Genomic DNA, 27100 nt, shown 5'->3' on the forward strand with positions numbered 1-27100 from the left:
TATTAACGACGATAAGGCAACCGCGAGATCGACGATAAGAAATGACTGAACCTCAGTTCGAAATCACGCACCTGAGGAGAAAATAGGTCAATGTCCATGCAGTTTTGATGCAGTAAAAACGCATGTTTCGTGATAAAGGAGAGTTCACACAACATACGAGGTGTGACAAAAAAAAAAAACAACGAGACTTGTCCAATAGTTCACTGTAGTTACAGAATCAGTTCTCCGTGACATTATCACCTTCAAAGTAGGCCCATTCAGCATTCACACACTTCTGCATTCGGTGCTGCCATTGCTGATAACAGTTCTGGAACAAAGTTTTTGGAAGGCCCCTGAGGAGATTCTCCGTTTTGGCCTGAACCTCTTCAGCTGGGGTAAAATGGGCCCCCTTTAAGCTAGCTTTATCGTTAGGGAAATAAAAAAAAATCCCATGGAGCTAAATCAGGTGAATATGAGGATACATTATCACAGTGATGTTTTTGCTGGTCAGAAACTGCGTGGCAGAGAGAGCCATGTGAGCGGGTGCATTGTCCTGGTGCGACAGCTATCCATTACTCCACAACTGTGGTCTTTTTTTCCTAATTCTTTCACGAAGTCTTTTTAGTACTTCAATGTAGTAGTGTTGATCAACAGTGTGACCACTGGAAGCCCATTCATTCATTACAATTCTATAAATGTCGAAGACGACGATTAACATTGCCTTGAATTTTGATTTTCACATGCGTACTTTTTTGGGTGTTGGGGATCCTGGAGACTTCCACTGCATCGACTGGCGCTTACTTTCTGGGTGATAGATAAAAATCCATGTTTCATCACATGTTACAGCCGATTCCAACAAATTTGGCTCGTTCGCAATGCGTTCAAACATGTCCACACACACGTCTTTACGGCACTGTTTTTGGTCATCGGACAGAACTTTTGGAACAACCTTCACACAAATCTTCCTCATATGTAATTCGTCAGTTAAAATGCGTCGAACACCTTTCCTATCCAAGTTAACAACTCCGCCCCGGCACGAACACTTTATCTTCGGTCACTACATATCACATCAAGAACTTTGGCAATGTTTTGGTCTGTAATCGTTGGCGCCCAGCACGTTCACGTCTTCCACATTTTCCCTTTCTCCTGAAAACCACTTATGCCATTCAAATACACGTGAATGAGACAAAGTTTCATCTCCATAAGCCTCGATTAACATTTGGAATGTTACCATGGCCGATGTCTCGTTTCGAAAGAAGCTTGATGTTGACTTGCTGTTCGGTTTTTACATTAGACATTTTTCTGGCAGAATGCAGTTGCACGTGCTCACTCAATGACGCAGCCCCCCCAACTGGCGTAATCGCTTAGGTCGAAACTGGCCGCATGGATAGAGGAGGTGTGCGGGGGTGACGTCAGCAAAACAGTTGTTGCCAACTCCCCTCTTTTTTCAAGCTACAAACGTAGTGTCGTTTTTTTATGCCACACCTCGTATAAACGTTCACAACACCGAAATGTTCGAGCAGCAAGTATTGGGAACTTGAGAATTGGATCTCTCTTGATTGTTGCACTCTAATTACAACATCGCAGACAGAAATGTAACAAAAGCACGAAAATACAGCAAACATGTAACCAAGAGTACCTGCTATTTTAAAAGAAAAGCAATTACAATGCGAGCAAGAATATTTATCTTATCTAGTGTCTTTATGTTATTTTTTATTCCTCCAAGAAGGGTATTAGTGCGTGTGCAGCGATATTTTGAATTTTTTTCTGATTGCCAATGAACCCAAAATTTTTTAATGATGGTGGCCACCTATTCAAGCTACGTGCTATTTTCAAAAGTTTCTTACGGAGAGTATCATAGCTTTTTATACTTCAGAAGAAGGAGCTCAATGCCTTCTTCGTCCTCTTCACGTGATCATGTAAATCTCTCGGCCTTTCTTATCCTACGCAGAAAGCTCTTAAGCAGTGCTTAGCCGAAGCCTATGAAATTGTTTCCACCGGTTGGATGATTTTAACCGGTATATGGAATTTTATTGCAGAGTCAGTGTTACATAATTGGAATGTTTGTGCACCATTTACAAGAAAAACTTTCTTGCACAATCGAATGCATTGTTTGTTCAATAAAACTTGGGCATCATTCGCCGCTAATGGTGTAATAGCGATAATTCATTCTTTCGATAAGCTGCGTGTGGCATGTGATCAGCTGTGAGAGCTTCTTCTGAAATCTTGCTTAGGAACTGTCGGTACTTATAAGAGAGAGGCTTAGCTCTGGTGAAATAAAATGCCGAAAACCAGAAAGCATTTCCTTCAGTCAAGCCCATACAGAATGGGTCTACCGACCTCAGATCAGTGGTGGACACAAAAAAATATCCTTACAGTGTTCGTGAGTGCTGTCTATTCCTGAAAATTCTATTCAAAGAGAATCTCTTGGTGAAACAACGCTGAACAAAATCACCGCTGTAATGGTGATAATTGATGTCGGACATATAATTTCACGATTGAGGGATGTATTATAACATATTTCCGTTAGATGTAGCTGCAGGACCACGGTGTTGCAGGATTGAGCTGTTTATTCTGAAAGAGATAGTGTTGCGGTACTAGTTGAAATATGATGTGTATACATGCCGCCCCCATATAAGATTCTGTGGAGCCAAGGCCTGTTTGTCTCAGTAGGAAGCCGTACTTGCGTAAAATCAAACATGAAAACTTTACTGTACAGGCTGGTGTAGTCTCTAATGGAAACAAAGGCAAAAAGATTATTAATAATTTCTGTGAATAACTTCTATTATAGGGAAGTCTACAGGATTATTAAGCATTGGAAATTGAAATTTAGCGTGCTGCTAGAAGAAATGCGTCTGATATCCAGCCCGCAATATTTAGGTAAATTGCACTAATTGGATATCGTATGTAGTGCCCGTGCGCAAAGGGAAATAGTCGCCAACAGTGTAGAGAGATGAAATCATTATTAAAATTCTCATTTGATGCACTGTATAGCAACGTTATTGTAATTTGATTTCGCAGTAAACTCGGCTCACTGTCATCTGAGTAGTGCTATTTAAAGTCTACTGAATGCATTCGCAGTGAAAACGTGAATTGTTTTGTGTTCGACTTCCTTAAAAACACTCCAGGGTCAAGTCTGATGGCGACCTATTCTGTTGAAGACAGCTGACAGCTTTTCTTGGTTCCGAATTATACTGCAATTTTATTTGCTGGGAAATTTTCAGAAAGGGAGGTGAGAATTGTCCTGGTGAACTGATAATGCACACGTTCCGACTTTTACGAACCGTTTTAGTGATGCTTGATGCGCAGATAAATTCTCAACATTATAAGCACCTCGGGTGCATCGAAGGAAGCATTCTACACGGTTACTGCATTGTGGGTAAACCAGCTGTATTACAAGGAAAAAATTAATTGTTGTGCGGGTTTTGCGTTTTGAAGGATTTCACCTGAGTGTCACATGCTTTTCAGGTTATTATTTGCAATCGCCATACCAAGAACAGCAGGATCAGCAATTATTTATTGGATTTCGCTTCTATATCCCTCCGATATTGCTTTTATTATGTATCAGGGTCAATAATATAAATTGATACAAATGTTCATTTCATAATCCATCACTCTAAATATCCCTATCAACATGTTCAACGTATCACATGACTTAATTGGGCTATAAATTTGAATAATCTCAGGATAATTTGCCAAATATTCCTCTCAGAATAAAAACTTACTTCGTCAACATTTGCATTATAGCTTTTTGGTGGACATTTAAGCACTATCCGTTTGTCCTTCTTTTTTTCCTATATTCGACAGTCATGGGCAGTACAACTTTGCGAGCGAGAACGGAAGAAAATCTGTTCAAGTGTTGGACCTTCACAAATGTTAACCTCGCTTTCTCGCTATATATCTCGCTACGCTTCGTCGTTCATTCAAACATTTAAGCCCACTATAGCCAAGGCGTAACATTAGCTGCAGGCCTCTTGAAAATAGTCTCTTCTATAGAAAAAGTATATCGGATGCGCAAAGAGCAACATTTTTAAAATAGTGGAAGAAGCTTTCATCGTCATCAATGCTGAACACGATAAACCATAACTGTTTTCTGGCGGCGAAATGGGAAGCAGACGTAGAAGCACGCCGTTTATCCCTCTTGTCCTTTATTTCTTGGTCTTATCTAGATTGATTATCTCTTAGATTTCGGCATGTGATTGAGAATTTACTAACGCGATACCATGTGTATACCAGTGCTGCTTCGCTCCTATTCCTATATCAGTTTGCACGCACATACGTTAGGAGGCAGTATTCCAAGCCGCTTGCTTGCTTCACGAATACACCAGTCGGGTCATATTCGGAAACCCGCGTGTCGCGCTGCTAAACTCGAGGACGCGGGTTCGATTCCCGGCTGAAGCGGCGGCGTTTCAAAGGGTTAGAAATGCAAGAACAGCCGTCTACATAGATTTAGGAGCTTGTTGACTTATTGTTAAGGAACGCCAGGTTGCCAAAATTATTTCGCATTCCCTCACTACATCTTGCCAAATATTCATATCGTGATTTTGCGCGTAGAGGATTGTTGATTATCATTGCTATACGAAAGCTGGCGACGTGGAGGGAAAGTCCTGAGGGAGTTTTTCATGAACTTCAAAGTGTTTCACGCTGGTATACTGATATGTCATACTAAGTGCTGTTTTATTCATATGTGTATCATGTTCGTTTGTCCAAGAGTACTAGCGCTACCGTTTACAACGAGCATGCGCTGGTTGCCAGTCCAAGAATACCGCTTATCTTTCGTCAAAACGATGCTCTCTCAACGTGCACCCGCCTGCAGGAGCCAGCCTGTCCAGAACACACTTTAAAAGTGCACATCGCCCGAGGCGACAGCAACTCAGTGACAGCAAAAGCTGCTGTATACGAAACTGCCTTGCTTCCACGAATGCTTTATGGCTAGGAATTGGGTCTGAAGCTTCTACGGGGTGAGGGAAAAGGGCGACACAATGCGACGTTGTTGCCATTGGATGAACAGCCTTGTACTACATACAAGTGCGTCGAGCTTTCTGTCCCAAACCGTCCGAAAGCAAACATGTTCCAAGCACGTGCAATTCTCGGAAAGTTTCGCGACTGCGCAGCTGTCTCTCTTTTTAATGTTTTTTTAGTACAAAAAACCAAACTGTCGTTGGAGCAGCACCAGCGGCAGCAATGAAGCCGATGTCTGCCATTACGCGAGACTCTGTCGGACGCGGAACGTACGAACCTACTTTCGGGTGTGTTTTTGGGGCGTTGCACATGATGCAGTGATGCAGGCAGTGGTGTATTCGGTTATAAATGCGGGTTATGTTAGCAGTATGCTGAAGCTTTTGTGCGCATGAAGTAGCAGGACCTCCGAGCGGCGACACGCAGCAATGCACAAACACTGAAGGTGAGCCAATTATTTCGTATGACCCTCTGATTTATTTGATATTGCGCTTACGTAGCGATACGCGTGTGCAGGAAGAGCGTAGAATTGCTGAGGCCCTTGTTCCGTTGCACGTAAAAGGCGGACGGTTTTTGGCGGGAAAGATTTGGTATGAATGCTTAATGCGACAGTACTGAGCCACACCTTTCTCGCCCGTTGGCCGTCAGATTGATGGCGACTAAGCGTGAAAATGTACTGCTGAATTTTAGCTGTTTTCGTTGGCCTTGGCGTCCATTTTTCCAGATAAGTGTGTGTTACCGAAAACGCGCCATTGTATTTACTTCATGATTTACACAATTTCTGATAACGTTCCCCAAGCGCCTGCGTGAAGTGAAAGTTATTAAATTTATGATTTGTTAAGGCTATGAAATGCAAAACGTGTACAGTGGTTCCTTGCAACAGTACCTTGATTTGGGCTAATTAGTTCTTGGCAGTCTTCATGAAATATGAAGCACGCAAGAGACGAATACGAAAGAACACATGCAACAGGAGACAAACCCGTCCTGTTGTGTGTGTTCCTCCGTCTTTTGCGAATTTCGTGTACACTGTGTGAAGTGACTTGTACAGGCGGGAGCAATATGAGATAGAACACATGAAATTACCTTTTAAAGGTCATAGCGACTAAACGCATTTGGCAAGCCAAAAAATGTTAATGACACTAAAAGTTCAAGCGGAAAGGTATCTCTGGCAATTAAATACGTTACATTCATATCAGTGCATTACAAGTAGTAACAGTTGTATATAAACATGAATTCGGTGTTCCAGCTCGTATTGGTCACGACATTACGTTTTATTCTTTCGCTTAAATTGCTGCTGTTTCTCTGTCATAGCATTTTATAGGCGACGACATAACAGCTTCGTTGTACGTTCTGTCGTCCTTCCGCGGTCTGTCGTTTATCACGGAAGAAGTTTAATGCTTTGCTGTAATAAATTGTCGGTTAAGAAATCGAATTGAGGTGGTCATTAAATCCAGGAGGAGTTTCGCTTGTACAGCTGTGGGGTTTTCAGCAAAGTACACTGTAATAAAGCGCTCCCGAGTGATTTTGTCCACCTGGAGTTTTGCGCTTCACTTTCACTAGTACGCACAAATTTTATCGACATGCCGGAGCTCTGTTCGAAAGCTGCTTCTGGCACACTAGGCGGTGCAGTGCGTGCGTCGAGGCTACGCTCGACGATTTCTAAGCGCACGCGGGTTCTGTATTCGCTCGTTCGCCTGCCTGATCGCTGATTGATTGTGCCATTCCCGTGTACACCTGTCTGTCCCGTGTATCTGTCTGTCCTTGTGTCGTTTTGCACTACAATTTTTTCTTCATAAGTGATATTGTTCCTTTACATACCGTATAATTTCTATATTGTACCGCCCAACCATACCTAACGTCTGACATTTGAACTGGCAGTAAATCAATTCATTCATTACTGTCTTCTACTTCTATCGTCTACAAAATCTCATCTACGTCACTTTCGTTCTTCGTCAGACCGCGCAGGTCGGTTTAAATCCTTCGCCTCTGCCATGACATGTCCTTTATCCACGTTTTTAACAGCGAAGCTGCTTAAGCCGGCTGTAAAAACTTTGGTCTGTACAAAAAACTATCGTCGTCATGAACGGGCTTGTGCCACAGAAATTGGGCAAATCCCACTACTCACCGCTGGTCCACTAAAAAATGAAGAAGGCAACAGACAGGCGGCATACACCAATTGAAATTTCTAGACGGACGTAACCAGTAATTGAGAAGAGCTTTAATAAACTGTCGGGATTAACCCAGTGATAAAAACCATGACCGCATGTTCCAGCTTCGCTGAAACATCTGTACGGAGTGCTTCAGCGGTACGCACAACGATGGAATACTAGGGAATGGGAAAGGCAACGGCGACTGCGAGAAGACCCCCAAGCTATGGAAGCCTTACTCGAACGAAGGCGTGCTCGTAGATCTATGGGAGGTGCGAACGCTGCGTTTCAGCGCGAGTTTCTGTCTCTGGAGTTTGGACATCTGTGTCGTGTCTGTGACTGTCTGGGGTTTAACTCGAACCTCTCTGCGCTGACAAGCAACCTAGAAACAACCTAGCATCACCTAGCAAAAGCCTATCAACGACCTAGAAGCAACTTAGAAACAACATGCATCACCTAACTATGGCCTAGAAAAAACCTAGAAGCAACCAGATTAGACTTCAGAATCGTCCAGCTTCGCTGTTTCAAGGCTTGCGCGACTTAGTGCAAGCTTAGCCGTTTTTTATCTGTTTTTTTACCCCCCATTTAGGACGACCTCGTGCTTAGTTTGTTGCACTGTGGTCCTCTTCGCATTTCCTATCAGTCGCTAATTCGTGCCCGCTATTTGTGGTCTCACGTTGCTATCGGTCGCGTTTCGTACGTTGGCCCCGTGCGTGATCTTTCGCAGAATGCAATTGCGGCTGGTCGCAGCATACTGTCGTTAAGACACCGGCCCCGCCAACACTACAGGCATCCCTCTTAACGCAGTATCGTATTCCTCTCTCCCTGTTACCGGTGCAGAGGTAATACAATTTGCTCCTTCTTACATTACCGGCGCGACGTGCTGCCTCCATGGGCCACGGTGCTTGAAACGAGCTAAGAGCACTATCAGATGTCGTTCAGTGGCAGCCTGCACTGCAGCGGCATATGCTAGTATAAGAGTGCAGGTGAATTCGGCAGGCCACGAGCCGTCAACGCCGTCGAATGCAGTACAAAGGACGCGACGAAGGGGGCAGGGAGGGGACAGTCTGTGTTGAGTCTGGAACGGAACGAGCTTCTGTGTACTGTTACGAAATTAACGAGCAGCATTCGGGTCACGCGCACTAGGCGGGAGGAGGTATATACACGGCCCTCTTGATAACGGCCCCCCCAGGGTTACTTGTCTTTTTATGCACACACAGACGGGCTCAGCGAAGCGCCTCGTGAGTCATTCCAAGCACGGCCACGCCGCTGCGCAGTAATTGTATAGCCGAACATTTATTGCAGATGAGTCGGCGCCGATAAGCGTTGTTGCGCAAGGGCGGCGCTACGCCATTGTTCTTCTTGCGGGGCCAATTTCGGAGCCGCCCATGAATGGCACGGCGTGCGCTGCGTGTACGCGGCGGAAGCAACGTATCTGTGAGGCATATATGGAATGAGAGCGTGCTCGGCTGGAATGGCAGCATTCGAGTCGCTATTTGCTGCCTATCCCTTCAGGGCGCGCTTGTAGGTGCACTAATGTATGGGATCGGGTCAATTACTTGGAAGTTGCGGTTGTGCCGAGACGCGATTGTAATGCGGCCGAGAAGGCGAATTTCTGTCTGTTATACTAATGAGATTAGCGCAAATTAGCGTCGCGGAAAACACGTAGTTGGATGGAGGATTAAGGCCGGCACAAACAATGTGCTTTCTGTCGATGTGTTTCCTTAATTTCGTTTTCAGTGTTATTTACTTCTTTTGTTTTCTATTTTTCCTGAGCTGTGCATATCTGATATTTGTAATGCAGCATAAAATCTAATACAAAAGACGAGCTTTTGTCTAATGAGCTTCTATCGGTGCGTCTCTACGTTAAGCTTTTTGAAGACGTGCTTCAAGTTTTTGCCCTGTGAGACAATATTTCCAACATGCTGCACTTAATGCAGAGTGCGCATACAGTTACATCGTTGACATGTATGAATGGTACACTTGCAGTACAAACCTTTAGGAACTCACATATCTTTTGCTTAATCCCGTGCCCTATGCAGGATCTTACTGAATAGGCAGCATAGTCGTCACTATAGAGCAAAATCTCTGTAGAGGTGCCTCGTGAAGTTGTTTTACGAATAGGCTATACAAGTGAAAACCTATATTGCATCCTCTGGGGGCCACATCCACAACGTCGCGAAATGCGCCATTGTCGAGAACATGCACATTTATGCTGAGGGTCTCACGGTTGCGTCGTTCTTAAATAGCTGTCTCGCAAAGTAAATGTTCATACTGTACTACGCGAAGGAACTCATAAATGACAGCAATTTTTTTTTAAAGACGAGTCACCAATTCATAGCCCACTACTTCACCCATTCATAGCCCATTGTGACGCTTCGCTACGCTAAACGCCCCAGTTTATCCCTTGGTTCTATCGATAAAGAACAGCAAGTTGCAACTCAAGTTTGTATCTATTGGCGCTTTGCTTTACAGAGCCCCTGAGTTGGCTTCTGTGTAAGTTTCATCCTTCTAAAGGCACGCAATTTATGGCGCAGCATGAGGGATCTTAATCGCTCTTTTCAGTCAGCAGTTTGAGCTCTTTGTCTTAATCGGAACATGCGAAAAATCTGTATTGTTGCATGATTGGTTTGGACATTCGGCTATACCAGGAACGACTAGCTTTGTGGAAACGTTGAGCCGGTGTTATCTATAAAAATCTTGTCGTTGTATGTAGACTTATCATAAAAATAAATGAACAAATCACTCACATACAATAGCAGCTGACCAGCTAACTTCTTAAGTGGAAATATACTTCAGTGATATTTCCTATGACAGGTAGCTGATTTCTCGTGCATAATCAGGGATATTTAAAGAATGAGTATTGCTTGCACGATCATTACTTCTACTTATTCGTTAACACAGCCCTGTAGAGCAATGCGCTGATAGCTGTTTGTCTGTAGACAAGTGTCCTATATATGTACGGCAGTGTGTAATATTTTCAAATCATAAACATCAGCCCTTGGCCCTCAGGAGTACACGCACAACAATCATACGTGTTTGTAACGTTTCTATATTATGGCACACAGAAGTTTCTAGACGAGGTTTTACGCGAATATTACAGGAGGGCCTGCATATAGCGACCCCCCCCCCCCCCCCCCCCCCCAATACAAAATAGGATAAAGTTGGCATGAGGTGTTCATTGTTTTCCAGTTTCTATCCATTGCCCCGTGATCTACTGCACACAAACACAGGAGCAGTTTTTCTGACATCATAGGCTGGCTACACATTGTGAAAGATTTGCTCACTGTTTTCCATTCAGAGCACATCGTTAACGTAAGAGTGCTCCATTTTAAAGTTTTGCCTTTTTTGACTTTCTCGTGAGACCGAACGCATTCTTTGTCTTATCGGAATCATTTTATTCATGTTAATAAACTGTGATAATTCCATGATATGTATACATAGGAGGAGATCCCATAGTTAGAAACTTAAAATGGGACCTTCTGTGCATAATGACAAGAATTATTATAACAAACACTAATGGCAATATGTAAATTTGACAATAATGAAATTAATTAGCAGGCATCACATAAAGGAACAGAAAAACAGTTTAATTTATACAGAAGTTCAAGGCTGTCGATTTACCTATCTATGATACAAAAACAGCGTTTTACAAAGCACAAAAAATGCGGGAAAGAAATATAAAGGTACAAAATTAATCGCAAAGGGACAAAAAGAACTTAATATAATTATCAAGGTGAGTCTGTGGAAATTGAGACGAAGTTCTTAAGTTCAATATTAAACCGATGGGCTTTCGGTAATTTTAAACTTAATGGTAATATGTTTCGGAGTAATAATACTGAAAATGTAAGGACTGCTTGCCGTTGTTGGTGCAAATGCTAGGTATGATATAGTTTGAGTTTTCAGAAAATCAAATATTATTAGTATTAATGAGGGACATCTGTGGAGCGATGGGCGCTGGAACATTATGGTTTAGTATCTTAAAATAAAAACGACATCATTCACAGACAAAATATTATACGCATGTAATAATTCATTCGCTATAGTGCTACGTATGAAAATGTTATTAATTAAACGAACTGCTCGAGTTTGAATTACTTGCTACGTTACTTACGTTAGGTGACTGTTATATGTGTTTCCCCAGGATTCAATGTTATAGTTAACATGAGAATGAACACAGGCATAATAAAGTGGCAAAATAGTTGAAAGAGAGAAATATGAACGAACTTTAAGGACAACACGTATTAAATAAGCCATTTTCTTTCTTACGTTAGCAATGTGAAGGTGAAATTTAAGGTGGCGATCCAATTTCATGCCTAAATAGTAGGTACAATTATCAAAATCTGTAATAAGGCGATTCTTAGTGGAAATGAAGTGAAGGTATTCAGGAGATCGCTTATGCGAAGTAAAGATGACAAAATTTGTTTTAGTACGATTAATATTCAACTTATTACGTTCACACAACTTGGAGATCTTCACAAGATCATCATTTAGCTTGCTTGTAAGTGCTGTCACATAATCGTTTGAATTAAATATAGTTGTGTCGTCAGCGTACAAAATGCACTTCGATGAGCTCCAAGCCACCGTTTATTACGTTCTTATATTTTATCCTTGGGCTTGTATTCGAACTTACTCATTTTTTTAGTGACTTTTAGGCGGAAAACATTTCGTTAAAGAAATTTTTCATGCTTCCCTCCTTTCTCTCGCATCTTCTGTCTTTTTTTTTCCCTTTTCCTAGTATAGGATGTCCAGGCGACGGTATCAGCTTTTTAATTTCGCTGTCTTTATTGTGCTTTATCTTATTTTCTATTTCTCTTTGTTTCCTTCGACCATTGCTGATTAGCAAAACTCCACATGCTCCTTTGATCCTTATGTGCAATATGCTGAATGGTGCTTAGTTTTTAACAGCACATGACACTTAACTTTTGTCAGTCTCGCTGAATATCATACTGCGCTAAACAGTTATGAGCCAGCTGTCGAAGTATCCCTGCAAGATCACAGTTCTCACGGTTTTCTTTAACATAAAGTACATCTGTAGCATTATTGCTGCTTGTAACGTGCTGTTCATGTTGTTCTGACAAACTGTATACAGTGTGTTTTATTGTAGCATAACATCGGCTTAATACACCGCCCTAAAAGCTTCAGAAACAAAAATCAAATCCGAGATGTATTTCAGTGAGCCCGAAGTTACGAGAGCACACAGTGGCGCCCAAGGAAATATAAATATTAAGAATTGCTTACGTAAAAGTCTCTTCGGTTGTGTGAATGGGGCTGCCAGGTCATGCAACGTCGCCACAGATCTGTTTATACTGCAGTCGCTTGACACCAGCATGCAGGGTCTGTGTTTTTTTCTTTGTAGCCATTTTCACTCATTGCTCCTGAGGCAATACGAGTAATTAAATAAAACACTGCGCAATGTACGTAGAACCAACCAAAAAATATCAAGAACTGGATAAACAAATGTCTTCACTGCAGCTGAAGGACCCGTAGTGGCCTCTTCGAGGCGGAAGCCCCCTAGTTACAGATGTAGCAAGTGCTCTGACACGCGCATTTTGTAACCCTCAGCGCGAGCAAAAGCTTTCGTCATAAGAAACTGAATAGCACAAAAGAAGCTGAGTTGGTCGCGCACGTCGGCGCCGCCACAGCTGCTCCTAATTTACGGGTTGCCCTTGAAGCGACCGGTTTACGTCTCCGTGCATGCCCAAGTCTACCCAAGTTCCCTTGTGTGTCTTTTTCATTTTTTTCGTCGCATTTTGCGCGAAAGCCGAGTAATAAAATAGACCGAACGCACGTGTATGCGCGTGTGAATTAATGACAAAGAGCAAAAGGAAAAATGTCATCCGATAGCTTCTACGCATTATTCTGAGCATTATTCTTCGCAAACAGGAAGTAGCAACAGTGCCGCAAGAGCTACGTCCTCTTGCTCCTGTCACTGCTCTGATAAGACAATGATATACTGAACTTAACCCATATATGCCCAGTGTCCTACATATAGCACGCTTCTTTGATGCACTTTAACATCGCTATTTCTTTAGCTGATGACTAGCGTCACCTACAGCACATCAAGCAGGCCTCATTCTCAACGTGTGCAAGCCTAGACATTGCTTGCTTTTCATGCTGCCATGTGCCGACCGCTTTCTTCGGGCAAACGCGTTCTTTGTATGAAATACGTCATGGAGAGGAAGAAGTGCAACGTCGGTGTGCACGTGAAATGCTCAAGGCTTACCCCACCCCACATAGCTACCCTAATGCCCAGTATCCTATATGTATAGGACGGCTTGTAAAACAGTGTTGCGTTTACCTGGCAGTAAATAAAGAACTTGTGCTTCCTTTTGAGGGTAGAAGTACACTTTTTGTGAAAAAAAAATTTTGTTCTGCCATTTTTTCTGAGTTTGGGCTTATATGGTTAAGCAATCTTATTCCTTTGCTGTGCGCGTAGTTGAATTATTTGTTGTCAAGTACTGCAGGGACAAACAGCTCGGCAGACTTAATTTATGCATCATCAAAGTATCACATTGAATTTCCCGTGAGGCTGTTTCTCTTCGGAAGTTGCGATAACACATTTAATTGACCCTAATTAAATCACCGAATTTAAAACGTTGCTCGCACATCGCTCTCCTGTTTGAAGCCTTACCAATATTCCGAGCCGTTCACAAGTACCAAGATTGTGTGCCATTCATAAGGTTATAACACTCCGCAGCGCTTGCGTGCGTAATTTATTGGTAACGTTGATATTAACCGACGTAAGTTTGCGCTTTCGGTCACCAAACATTAACTGGTGCCTGTTTTGTTCATAGAAAAGGGAATGGATCGAGGGTTCGCTTCTTAGTTACACACAACGTGATAATGACTACAGCCAGTGACGCGAAGGAAAGCATAGGGGAAATTATTTGCATTTTTATGCTGCAGTGTAGTAATTATGACATAAACGGGATGAATTAAAGTGTAAGAAATAAACAACTTACAGGAGAAACTGATACTGACATTCTACAACTCATTAAAAAAAAACGATGTACAAACGAGGCCTCCAATAATTATGTTCATGCATGTTTTACGCCTAACATGTCCCCCGAGTCCACCGAATTTCAGTTTTCTCGTTTATTCTTGCTCTGACATACCGTAATTATGAGTGCTTCGTTTATTAGAATAATTGTTCTCCATCGACCAACACAATTAGCAGATACATGTCATCGAAGGGGGTAAGCCGCAATTTAAATGTAGCTCAGACTCCTCACTACCTCACCTCTTCTTGCATACTTTACAACCTCTGAAGGAGGTGACAGCGCGTTACGCAGCCGTAGTCCTTCAAGTAAATAAATACACAAATGAAAGAGAAATAATTTAACCAGACACGCAGGAGTGGCGCTTAAACTTTTAGTAAGATGTATTTCCTGTATTATTTATTTGCCTTAATACCTTCAATCTTGGCAATTTGCGTGTTTTCTTTTTCAGAGAGATACAACTGTTGCGAACAATATTTAAATGCGGAATTTTATAGCCGTTCGTAACATCATGCCCACCGACTGCGTGGAAGCTACCCCGTAAAAAAAAAAAAGAAAAAGAAATAGCGCGACAGAGAGAGAAAGACCCCTCCATAGGACCCGCGCGCCAGCGTGAAAAGCGAAACCAGAACCGAAAGTGGGCTGCACTTCCCGTTTCCGCCGCTAGACGACAGCATCAGCGTTCATTTACATTCCTCTGGTTTCCGCGAGATGGCACCAGGGAGCCGGGTCGTCTCAGTTTACCTTCACTACACTGGATGGCGCCAGTGCGCTCGCTTGTGCATGCTCCTCCTCTTTGGGGCGGTCGCTCCATTTTTATCGGTTTTGCTTTCTCGCGCAACTCCAGCGTTGGTGGTGAGATGGCGCTAGCTGCGAAACCGATGATCGGCGGCTAAAATTACCCGATTTGGCTCGAAAATATGCGGCCTGGTGCAAATTTCTCGCCACTAAGGGCTGTTAGGGCACTTCTCCGCCTTCGTATGTCATATTTACCGTCGCCATATTAAACCACCTCGTTTGAGGTTCCATCAAGGTCGAGACTGATGAGTGCGTGGAATAAATCTGATATTTTGATATTACAGGGAGATGCTTGTGCAAGGCTGTAACACCAAGATTACATCACAACGCTTATGGCTTATTACCGGTGTTATTAACTCCACCGCTAGTGAGAAATAGATCATATGAGGTGCAACACAAGTTAATTCTTCAATATCATGCTTTGAAATGTATTTTCTGCAGTCTTGATGAGGGTAGTCAACGTGTATGCCGAGATGGCGTGGTTGAAATGCGGCATTCTGGAGCAAAGACAGCCGGCCCCTACGTCAGCTTCTAGAGAAGTCGGAATTTTCCGGAAAGGTCCCGCTAAGTGGGTTGCAGCGACTAGTAGATTTCGCAGCATATGAGCCATTATTGCCAATGGAAGAAGCCCCACGGTACTTCTCAAGCATCAGCGCACAACATGAAAGATCAGAAAACTTCTTATTTTAATGAAACTTCCATATTTATACCTTTCTTTTTTTTCAAACTGAGTTACAACTGCGCAGGAGGACAGGAGGAGCGCAGACATCACCTGAGTTTCTCTTTTCAAGCTTTCTCAATCTTTCTAGCTTTTTCTTTTCAATTTGACTTTTCCATTCGAATTGCTAATAATGCCAGTTATTCTGTGCGATTGTGAGCCTGATTATATACAATTTTGCACGTCCTTGACTGCGCTAGCTGCTTCTGCACCTCTTCTTGCATACTTTACAACCTCTGAAGGAGGTGACAGCGCGTTACGCAGCCGTAGTCCTTCAAGTAAATAAATACACAAATGAAAGAGAAATAAACCACGTGCAGAGACGTCTCTCTCGGGTCGCCATTTTACAGTGACATTCGCGGTCGCTCATGGAAAGGCGCCAATGACTCCTTGCTTCAACTCTTTTTTTCCCCACACGCCTTTCATTTATCTGCCTTGAAAGAAGCTCTTCGCGCAGCTTTCTTTAACATAAGCGTTCCTTCACTTTTCTCTGCATATTTCTTTTTCTTTCTTTTTTTCCTTCTCTTTTTCAGCTTCCTGGTTTCCGTATTCAAGCGTGCTTGGCATATGTGAGGAAGGGCGCTCGTACGTTATCGAAGGTTATTTCGCGCCTGTATAAAGTGCTGCTTTTACGGCCCGACCGTCTATCACAGCGGCAAGAGAGTTTCTCTTCGCATGCTTGTCCCATATTTCACTCCCTTTTCAGCGAGGCGTGCATCGGAGTTGTGGTACTCTGGCTGACTGAACAAGCTTCGCCAGAGTCGCAAGTGGAGTACCCTTGCAGCCGCATGCTGCCTCCGTTCTGCGTCGTTTAAAAAAAAGGAAAAAAAGAAATCCGCTACAATGACACTTGGCCGCGCCCCACATACACAGAACACACACCCGCACACTATATACACAACACAGTTTTCTGGCGCTGCACACAACCATATACCCGACTCCATTCTTTCTCACTTTGTGCGTGTTGACACAGCAGATTAACGCAACACGTTTCGATATATTGGGATGCCCCTATTGTCGTTTTTCATCTGAAATTCCAAATATCAGCCAAAGTTCTACAGCCGCTCACGCCCAAGTGAGATGCTTACAAATACACTTGCTTTTCTTGGCTTCTATCTGGCGTCCGACGGCGGTGCCGCGGCAGGCGCGGCACGTACGCCAGAAAAGCAACGCCGGTCCATAACCACAATGCAAGCGCATCTCTGGCGAAACTTTCGTTCACCTTGGTTTCATTGTAATGTAACAGTGAAAAGCTCTTTGTAACCTTCGTCAACGGTGGTGCTAAACCCCAGCGAAGGTTAGCGCACCTGCCGATCCGTGTGTAGGTCGGCGCTTCTGGGGTTACTTAATTTGTTTCCGTGTCAGGCGAGCAGGGCATCTACGACGCCGCTAGCAAACGCACCCGGAAGCCACCGAAAGCCGCCGAGCGCACTAAAAAAACCGTGGCTAATTAACATGACTACTTTCTTGAGTGGTGTTTGGCATATTATTGCACCTATCGCGTCGTCTCACGGGCGCTGTGCGGGTGTAGCTATAAAACAGGTTATTGAATGTCGCTGCCTGTGTGTTAAAGACGCGAATTGGCATGTTCATATTAATTTGAGGCATTCTGGCAGCTGCGTTGGGGCGTGGCGTAGTGGTAGAGACGAGAATCTGCTGGTGGCAGTGCCTCCTGCCGGACTTTTTTTTTTCTTCACGGCTTTTTTTTTCTTTTGCATATGCACCTTATTCCAGGAATTAGTTTGTGTCGTAAATTAAGTTGGCACTTGCATGACAGTTCTATTGTATAGATAACTGTCGGTGATTTGCACACAACTCTTTATTGGGCAAGCTTCTGCCGAGCAAAGGATGTTGCACTCGCGGTGTAATGACAGCGGCGAGCACTTGTCGTCGGTCGTCGAAAGTCTGATCTACGGATCTAACGCCATCAGTCACAGTATACACCCATGGTCGTTGGTGCTCGCGTGCGTTCCAGAATACACTACAGTATTCGCGTCGTGTTTGCACTCTGATTATAATATGACAATCAAAAACATACTGGAAGGATACGGTACATTTATGCACGACATGCGCCGAGCGACACCACATGTAAAGTTTGAGATGGTGAAGTTACCCGCCAACAACAAAAAACATAACTCGGTTCACGTTTCACAAAAACTGTTATAGAAGAAATGATGTAGACTGACGTACACGGTAATTAGGAACCATAAAGGCTCACAGTGTCCGCGAGAAAGAGCTGCAATTTTCCTATATGACCCGACCGCCTCTCTCCTCTAATTAAAATATTAATTAATTTCTGTTGTCATTCATACCTGTACTCATCTTGAGATGCCTGCCGCCACTAAAAAAAAGCAATTGTGACGGCAGCGTGAAAGTATTCCTTGTTCCTTACTTTTTTAGAATTTTCAGACACATTTCTTGAAACACCTTGTATATGAAGTCGCGTTTATGAAACAGAGCACCTACTTAGGCATGCCTTGTCTCTTGAGCGCATGGAGGATGAAAAACATGAAAGAAAGGCGGCGAATGCAAATATGTTCCAGAAGCTGGTTGAATTCGCGATGTAATAGTAAGCGATTCTAAAAGTAACTAAGTCTTTTAGAATCAAGGACAGTAAAGTTAACCGGAGCTGAACCCAGTTGGATACCCTGCACTGTGGAACGGACAAAGGGAGGAAACGTTTGGAGAAAAGAAAGAATGACAACTGCTGTGTATGTTACAGCAGGACGTGAGGGCGACCTTATGAAGTTTTAAAATGTTTCCCCACATGTCAACAGTCATGAGCCATCCGGTAAACTATACGTTTACATATTAACTCTGTTGGAACCCGCCAGGGTGAGCTATATGCTGACTGTGGCTTCGCGCTGCTGAGCTCGAGGAAATGGGTTCGATTCGCATCTTCTGATGGACGAAATTATTTCAGAAATGTCCATCTATGCTTATAGTTGCATTTGAAATTAAGGCCGCCTCGGGGATCAAGATTAATCGGGAGACCTCCAACCTCTGCCCCCCTTAACATCCTTGTTCTCTCACAGCCTTTTTCGTAATCAAATAGCGAATTCGGCACGTGATATTCCAGAAACTAATCTAAAGTGCTAACTATGCTACGAATGGTCTATTGTTTCGAACTACCTGGGATAATGCACGTCCATTATTTGTTCTTTATGCAATTATTTCTAATTATTTGCTATGGTATTTCTTACAGTCGGGACAGAGTCGCCACATATTAGTTTCTTTCGGGCCGTCAATATGTCATATAATGTTGAAGGAGATATGCACATTTGCTCGAAAATACTGATTTCTGAGCAAGTTTTCTGTCTTACCAGAATTAAGTCCGTGTTTTTTATTTATTATTTTTCTAACGATGTTATGATACCGCCGTTTCCAAATGATATTGAAAGTCTTGTAACAGGAAGGGTGGTTCAACTTGGCTTAAGGCCCGTGTACTTATAAATTTAGGTGCACGTTAACGAACCCCAGCTGGTGGAAATTTCCGGAGCCCTCCACTACGGCGTCTCTCATAATCATATCTTGATTTTGAGACGTTAAACCCCAGATATTATATTATTATTATTATTATTATTATTATTATTATTATTATTATTATTATTATTATTATTATTATTACTGTGCGCCTGCACAAAGACCTTACGGTTGTTCCTGGGCACGTTAAATAAATGATTGATTGATTGATTATTATTATTATTATCAACTTGGCTAAGAAACGCATCGATAATTTTAAACAACTAACAAAGGATTTGTCGAAACCGAAACGGGCATAGCTGCTTCGTGCAATGTTTACGGTGACGTCACAGAATACCCCGCCGTAATATAAACATACTGCAGTACACATTGAGCTAGCGCGAGATATATTGGTGATATTATCTGACGATGCATCGAGCTGTGCCAGCTTTTCGAAACTTGACAGCGGTGATTTCAGGGATAATTTCAATGCTGAAAGATCGCAGTTTCCTTTTTTGACCGCCAGCTCGGGGAGGCAGCAATGCAGCTATGAGGTCACAAACGCAGGGTGGCCCGCATTCAAAGGCATTATCCGGGAACTCACTAATAGTCTCTAAAATTCATAAATAACATAAATGGCGTGCAGTCGTGTTGTTTGGCATAGATCACTAAAGTACCAAAAATGACGTTTATTGAAAATTTTTGTTGAGATCAGTGGACATAAAAAATCGCCCGAGTTGCCTTTCAACATTCCGCACAACTATGAGAAACAGCGTAGTGCAAGTCTATCTGTGGTCAAAAAAACTTTTTTAGATGATTTAGAGGATACTTTACTATGGTAGAGCGTAAAGCTATCCATAGAGCAATGACTCACGATGCAGTAAAATGCAGTTTCACACAGCCAGCCAAAGTAAGAATTAGCCTAATGGGTGTGCATTTATTTTCGCTGAACAGAAGCCTGCTTGTATTAAAACACACTTCCACCCGACAATATAACTATAGATCTTGGTGATGACGTGCTGCTAATTTGGGTGAGCGGAAATACCGTAGAGGTGCGGTTTTTTTATTCTATTACTAGTATTTTTTATATTGTTTTGCTGCTCAGGAATGCCGCTGTGCTCGGTGCTTTCGGCAAGCGATAAAAAGGAAAGCCTATTCTTTTTATTTTTCCTGTTTCACTCGTGCTAGGCGCTGCCTGAAAACAGGTTCGGTGACAACACGACGCAAGTTCCGTCCTTGAACCGCAGTGGAGTGAACTATGCGCCGATAGTTCGTTGATCCAGGACAGGCACGTTGTGCCGATGACGACGAGGCGGTATGTGCTGTTTACGGGCACTTCGTATGCGGGTGCCTACAGCAGCTTGCGAACCTAGGCGACAGATGGACAAATTCGCACCTCGCTGACGTGATGGGCATGCATTCAAGCGCCACTTGAGGAAAGGAAGAAAAAAATGGCCATTGCCTGCAGTATAACTTTGTTGTGACTTTACACGTGTATCAAGTAGGGGTGTGCATATCTGTTTGAGATCGCTGTTTTTCATCGCGCGAGCGAAAATTTCTATGTGAACGGGACCCTCTTCAAGTAGTCTTTTAGCTTACTTACTTTATTGTCAATTCCAGTTGGCACTTTGTCTGTATAATATTCCTATCGGCATCACATATTACCATCAGCATCGTTTAGTGCGCCACGGTGATACTGCTCTTATGGTGTTCGGCTACTGAACCGTAAGTTTCGGGTTCGATCAGGGCCGCGGATGTCGCGCTTCGATGAGACGAAATGCTAGAGGCACCTGTACTGTGCGATATCAGTGCACGTTAAAAAAACGCCAGATTGTCGAACTTTCCGGAACCCTCCGCTACGGTGTTGCCTCATAATCATATCATGGTTTTGGCACGTAATACCTTTATTGTTATTATAATTATCAACATTTCTTGCATGTAAGTGAACAATCTATACATCTTTTCAGTTTCAGATCAGCGTTATTTCAGAAAAACGACAGGATGGCGCCCTGAGCCTCTTCCCAATTCTTAACGAAAACGTGTGAGCTTTGTGCTGCACTTGTTTCACATATTTCTCTGGTTGACCTCCATGCCAGCCTAACCTCCTTGCCTTTGTGTTTCCATCCTTTTTAATTGACTAGAAGCATATTATTCTTCTTACTCGCGGTGCATTCAGCTACTTTTCTCACATCCCCACGCAAATACACATGCACATAGTTACTTTTTTCAACATTTCTCTTCCACCTATCAAAAATCACAGACCGACTGTGTGAGGATTAGGTGCTAATCCCTCTCACTGCAGAAATTTTCAATGAATGACCACCATAAAGACGACATGGAAACTGACAAGTTCTGCGTTCTGTTAAGCAGTTCAACATCAGCATGCGTTTCGAATTGATTACAAAGGAAAGCATGCGTATGGCTTGCGGACTCACGCCAAGTTATATCGACAGCGTCTCCTAATCTACTTCTAGATCGTCATTTAAAGTCAGCCCATTCATAGCTGTTTGATCCCGTATTGTCAAATCGCATGGTCGCAACAGTACGATATGATTACACGCAGCAGAAATTTCTAAAGAACGGTGTAAAAAAAGAAATTATATACGAAAACAAAATGGAGTTTTATAGAGAAATGATTTAAACTATCGCACATCTTGTAATTGATTGATGACAGTGAAATAGCCGCAAAAAACGAGCCATCTAAATGGAAAATTCCTAAGAAAAATGTAGAAGATCAATCGGGTACCGAATATTTCGAACACTATATGGTAAAATATTCGCTCGTGTAGGTTGGCTGCAGTGTGAGCACATAGGTTATGTTAAATGAACTTTAGGAAATATAAAGGACTGTTAAGCACTCGCATTTATGTCTTTTTTATTATAAATAACTTAGTGAATATTGTGAGCCTTTAGTGCCCGTAATGACAGTTACGTGAAATTTGACCTCGCAAATCATTGGGGTTACAGACGCACACCGGATACCCGTGTGGCTTCAAAAAAAAATTTTAATGTCATGTCTGTGGTTTCCGTTGACGTGAGAAGGTATAAAATGTGGGCGGATGTAGGCAATGGCTTTACCTGACAATATGGACGCTAAACAACTTCGCATACACGTGCAGTTTGCCGCTAGCTGATATGTTCTTTTATGGAAGAAATCCTGGCGTATTCTTCACGGATATAATACATAATTGTTCGCAGTGCAAGTTTCTTTCAATTGTCAAATATGTTCAACATTTTTTCGAACGTAACTCTCCAGGAATCGTTAGAATAGGACAGATGACTATGAATGAATACGAAATACTAAAATTGGGCGCAAAATATGGCTTCCTGACTGATATTATGATTGTGTATATGTGAATTCTTATCAGCCATTCGATAATTATGTAAGAACTAAGTTTTAAATTTTACGCATTTTAACCCATTGTGCGACAGCGGGACACACACGTCCCACCTTTCCGTCTGCAGAAAAAAATTTTCTCCCACATCACCCGTTGCAATTACCGCAACGCTAAGTCACTCATGTCTTACCTAAGTCTTTTAATGTCGAGAAAATTCTTTTACCACGCTTTCGAAGGGCGGTAGTAGTGTCACAATGGTGTTGAATTTCGATCTTTTTATGATAGCTTCTGGATTTTCCTCTTCTTCAGTAAGACTTACCAATCAAAATGCCGGATAATTTCCTCTTTTTCTGGTTTTTCAGAGAGGCCATTTCAGAGAGGCGTGTTTTTGAGAATTTGCGCAATAATTTGACCGAAAAATGCATCGAAATACAATCCCCTGTGAAATTGCCACGCTCATCCTTCAGCGTAATTGCGGATATCGGTGCGTGGAAATATTTTTCTTTATATCATATACCTCTTAAAAAATAGGCACATATTCAGAGACAACAGCCGCACTCGACAATTTCGACAGCCAAATCAAGGACAGGCAAAATGAAGAAAAAAATGGTTCGTGCATGCGGTGAAGTAAGCTTTACAGGAACAGACCAAACCGCTACGAAGGCTCACAAGAGGCGCAGGTGGTGGTCTACTGCTGGAAACTTTCCGCAGAATAACTTTCTCAGAATAACTTTCTCACAACTTCCCTCAGAATAACTTGAGGAGTGCTACTCTGTGCCATTTGCTTCGGCCGTTTCATCCGAAATATCGGTTGATGCAATTTCGAGATGGGGCCTTCATGAGTCATTGGGACAATGTTTTCCCACTTTTTGAACACACTCTCATGAGTCAGTGGCACATATGTGTCCCACTTTTTTGCAGTAAAGTGACTGGCTTGATTTTGATGAAATTTGTTTTATACTATTTCTTTGTAGTTTATATCAATGTACCAGAGCCGGTTTTTATATGATCGTGTCAACATTATAGGCAAACCTACGAAGGGTTAATATACGTTTGTTTGAATCTTTCGGGGCTAGATGATATAAGGATCACACGCCCACGCATTTCAATGACGATGCACTACATCTCGTGAGCTGTCGCGTATGAACGGCTATAAGCACGTGATACAACCTCGTGACACAACCTTTATGTTCCTTCTAATGTTATAATTCTATGTTGATTGGTCACAGGAAAGTTGGAATGGGGTAGTTGTTGATTTACCTTCAAGTTGTTATCATCGATTAACATTGCCAACAATTACGAAGCGGTCGTCTGTATACCTGAGGGTTTCCTTACTTTCAACATCTACGGCAAATAGTCGCTATTTTTTAGGCCCCATTCCCATCATAATGAACTGTAAATGTCTTCCGTGACCTTTACAGTTATCTCGGAAGTGAAGTGCCTAAGTAAAATATTGATCCGGAATATGATTGATTTTATATGCAAGTGGAAGTATATCGAAGCGTTTTACTCACAGTCTTGCCGTTATCATCCGAGAATATTGGTGATACTTTGATATAGTTAGACATCTGTGCTGTTACAGCATTTACTCGAAGAGAACCCTGCCAACAATTACGCCGTGTAAAGGGTTTCACTGAAGTACATTTTTTAGGCCCCATTCACATCATAATGCTATGACTTCCGTGATGTTTCCTCGGAAACCCTTTGATGTAATAACGTCACGCCGCTGCCGTTATATGTTCATCTCCGTGTTTATCTTCATCTCCGTGTTTATGCAAATAAAGCCTTTTTTTTTCATACGTAAGAAGGCGGTCACTTTGATCACGTACTTGGAGAATATGCGAATATGTTTTCAGCATATAACCACGATATTTAAACGGAAATATTTTTATGTGCCTAAAATACCAGTAAGTAATAAAAACCGACTTGCAAGAAAACCGAATAAATGCCTTAGTTGCCTCGGTGTCTATGAAGAGTTTAAGAGACAGCGGAATGCTTATGAGGAATAATCCCGGAACTTCAGTATTGACATGCCTGATGAAGTACGTAACCCTGTTAGTGCTTAGTGATGGGTTGTTGAGCTTTTGAGAGTGTATCTGAAAAAAAAAAAAAAAACGATCAAGCACCTCGCCACGAAAACCGTTCGGTATCATGCACTAGTAAGTTATAAAGAGTTAAGCATGATGACCGAAATAAGCTCGTTACTCTTGAAGAAAATATTAATTGCTTGCGTAAATATCAAAGCTACCATATAAGGAGGGAGAGCGAGAATATAGGAAATGCAGGAAGTTAACTAGAGTATGTCTGGTTTGCTACCCCACATGTGGGGAGGGGAGTGAGGGGTAGAAGAGAGGGGTACAAGAGAGAAAGAGAGAAATCATAAGTGTGCACGAGTCACTACACACATGTGCAATGCAGAGTATCAACACGCTATCCCAGTCAGCTGCCTTCAAAAACTGCAGAGGGGCTCGTTTGGCTTTCTGGGCTGGTGAACTGTGAGGCCAGGCTCCCAAGATTCCTTTCTAGAGTAAAAGGTCGATTATCAAATCTGCTCAAGGCACACTGAAGAGTGTGGCGATGTTGGCCAAATTGGGAACAGCGGCACATTTGCAGTTAGCGCACATGGGTGAATCTGCCATACCTTTGCGATATCTGCATGAGTGTGTGAATGCTACGTTTACCCACAGCTACAAACAAAGGCATACAAACTCAGTGTGATTGACCACAGTGCCATATGCACCCGCTTCCGGTCAACGAGGCTTTCTCCTTGCTATACAGCTTCATCCGCTTAGGCACGACAATTCTCAGAAGAAAATACATCCTTGAACCTTGGCCTGGGTGTCGTTCAGGCATGCAAACAGCCACGAATACACAGTTGCGGTTTTGAAGAGGACTGGACTTCAGGATCGTTTCTAGCAATAGCAGCCAACGTTTCTTCGGGCTCTTCCTTCACAGCTCTCGCCTTCCGCGTGTTGAGGGTCACAAACGGGGAGCTTTGTTAACCTGCTTGTTGATTTATTTAACAGCGTTAAAAAAGGCGATGGACACAGAAAGGAAGGTTGGTTAACTACACCTGCCTTTACTTCCTCCTTTGCTTACTTCTGCTCACTCACTCACCAACCAACTCTGCCGGAGTGTTTATTCGGATAGTGAGGTTGCCCTCCCAGCGGTGCTGAACAGAGCAACGGTCCACCTAATCAGCTCTTTCCGTTGTGGCATCTGACCCCCTGAGCCACACTGAGTTCCGGCGTTAGATCCACTATCTCGGTCCGTCATCATGCAACGCCGCGAGGATGGGGCCGTCCTTTTGCAGCTGCTCGCGTCTGTCATTGAAGTTCACGAAAACGACGTCGCCTCCCGAACGAATGGCCCTTGGAATCGACAACGTGGGGCATGTACTAGGCATATCTGCATGCGGGCGACGGCAGAGAAGGAGCATGCATGTCTGGCGCCTGCTTCTCGTCACGGCATCGTCCTCTTCCCCGAACTCGGCCATTTCTTTTTTGTCATCGCCAAGTGCTCGCTGTGCCTATGCGCTCGCTACTGCCGCGTCCTCCTCAAGCGTTCGCGAGGGCGGCTTTTAATCGCCTTTTCTTCGTCCTCGGCGTTGCACCTTCGCACCCGCGGGGGCTTGTCGAGATGGACGGCCCTCGTGGCCGCCGCTGACCGCCCCGGGGAAATGAATGGACCCGTTTATTACCGGGGCGCCGCGTGACAGTCCAATGTGGCCCGCAGGACTGCAGCAGCGTGCTCCTCGGTGAGCGAGAACGACGCCGGCAGGAAATCATTTTGAGGGCTCCGCAGTGTGTGGGCACGAAACTCAGCTCGCCGAGCGAATGTAGCCGTTTCATTGTTTTTTTGCAGTTTTTGACCGGGAGAGAACTTTAAGTGATGACTTCGTTTTTGCATGCCACCAACCGTCAGCCTTCTTTTGTTGGGGCAGGAGTGAAGAGGGCTGCCTTTTAAGGTTCTTGTCCTTGACTACACTTACTTAGACTGTTTCAGCTGAAAAGGGATGGAGGCGAGCAAGAACCGCGAAATACCTTATTGGCTTCTGCTGTGTTGCGATTGTTGTCAAGCTTGCAGACTATACTGTCCCCTCCCCCCATTATTTTGTTTTACGTTTCTTTATTTGCCTTTCTTTTCTTTTTTTTTCGTCACCATCCGTTCTTCAGCTTCCGCACGGCATGGTATCCTTTTCACGAGACATTCACCAGCGAGGCTCTTTTTCCCTCTGCGAGATATTTTATGTATGTTTACATAATTCGTGATAATGAATATTTCCTATATATACGGCACTGTCAATGCCGGTAAGATGTTCTTTCAGCTTGCCTAAGTTTTTCTATTGCATCGTCACTGTCATATCTACTATGGAGATATAACAAATCACTTGTTTAAAGAGAGTGTTACATATTTGCCAAGTCAGGACTCCCATCAGAGTCAAACGACTCCTTTTCTTTTTTCGAGTTAAAGAAAAAGGAAGTTTCCTTTCTTTTTCTTAGAGCGTTTGAGTATCAAACGTTATGTCCATAGAGATTTCCGATTGCTTTCTCAACATCTGAAAGATGTGAATTAAGCTTTAACTCAACTCGTCGTATACTCTTTGTCAGAATTAAGTGATCGTCATTGCAACGGACATCATTGGACCCGATAGCAAAGAATAAGCTGCATTACAGTCTTGAAATACTGTATACTATA

The 27100-nt window shown here is 43.0% G+C and overlaps 1 long non-coding RNA gene across 1 annotated transcript in view; it reads left to right on the plus strand.

The window, feature by feature from the left end:
* Positions 1-5272: 5272 nt before the first annotated feature.
* LOC119394282 (uncharacterized) overlaps positions 5273-27100 on the plus strand; it is an 85906-nt gene continuing 64078 nt past the window's right edge. Inside the window, exon 1 of the long non-coding RNA XR_005184092.2 lies at positions 5273-5383. This is a non-coding gene — a long non-coding RNA (uncharacterized LOC119394282). The remainder of the gene's footprint in view (positions 5384-27100) is intronic.

Source organism: Rhipicephalus sanguineus, chromosome 5, assembly GCF_013339695.2.
Source record: "Rhipicephalus sanguineus isolate Rsan-2018 chromosome 5, BIME_Rsan_1.4, whole genome shotgun sequence".
NCBI classification, from domain to species: Eukaryota; Metazoa; Arthropoda; class Arachnida; order Ixodida; family Ixodidae; genus Rhipicephalus; species Rhipicephalus sanguineus.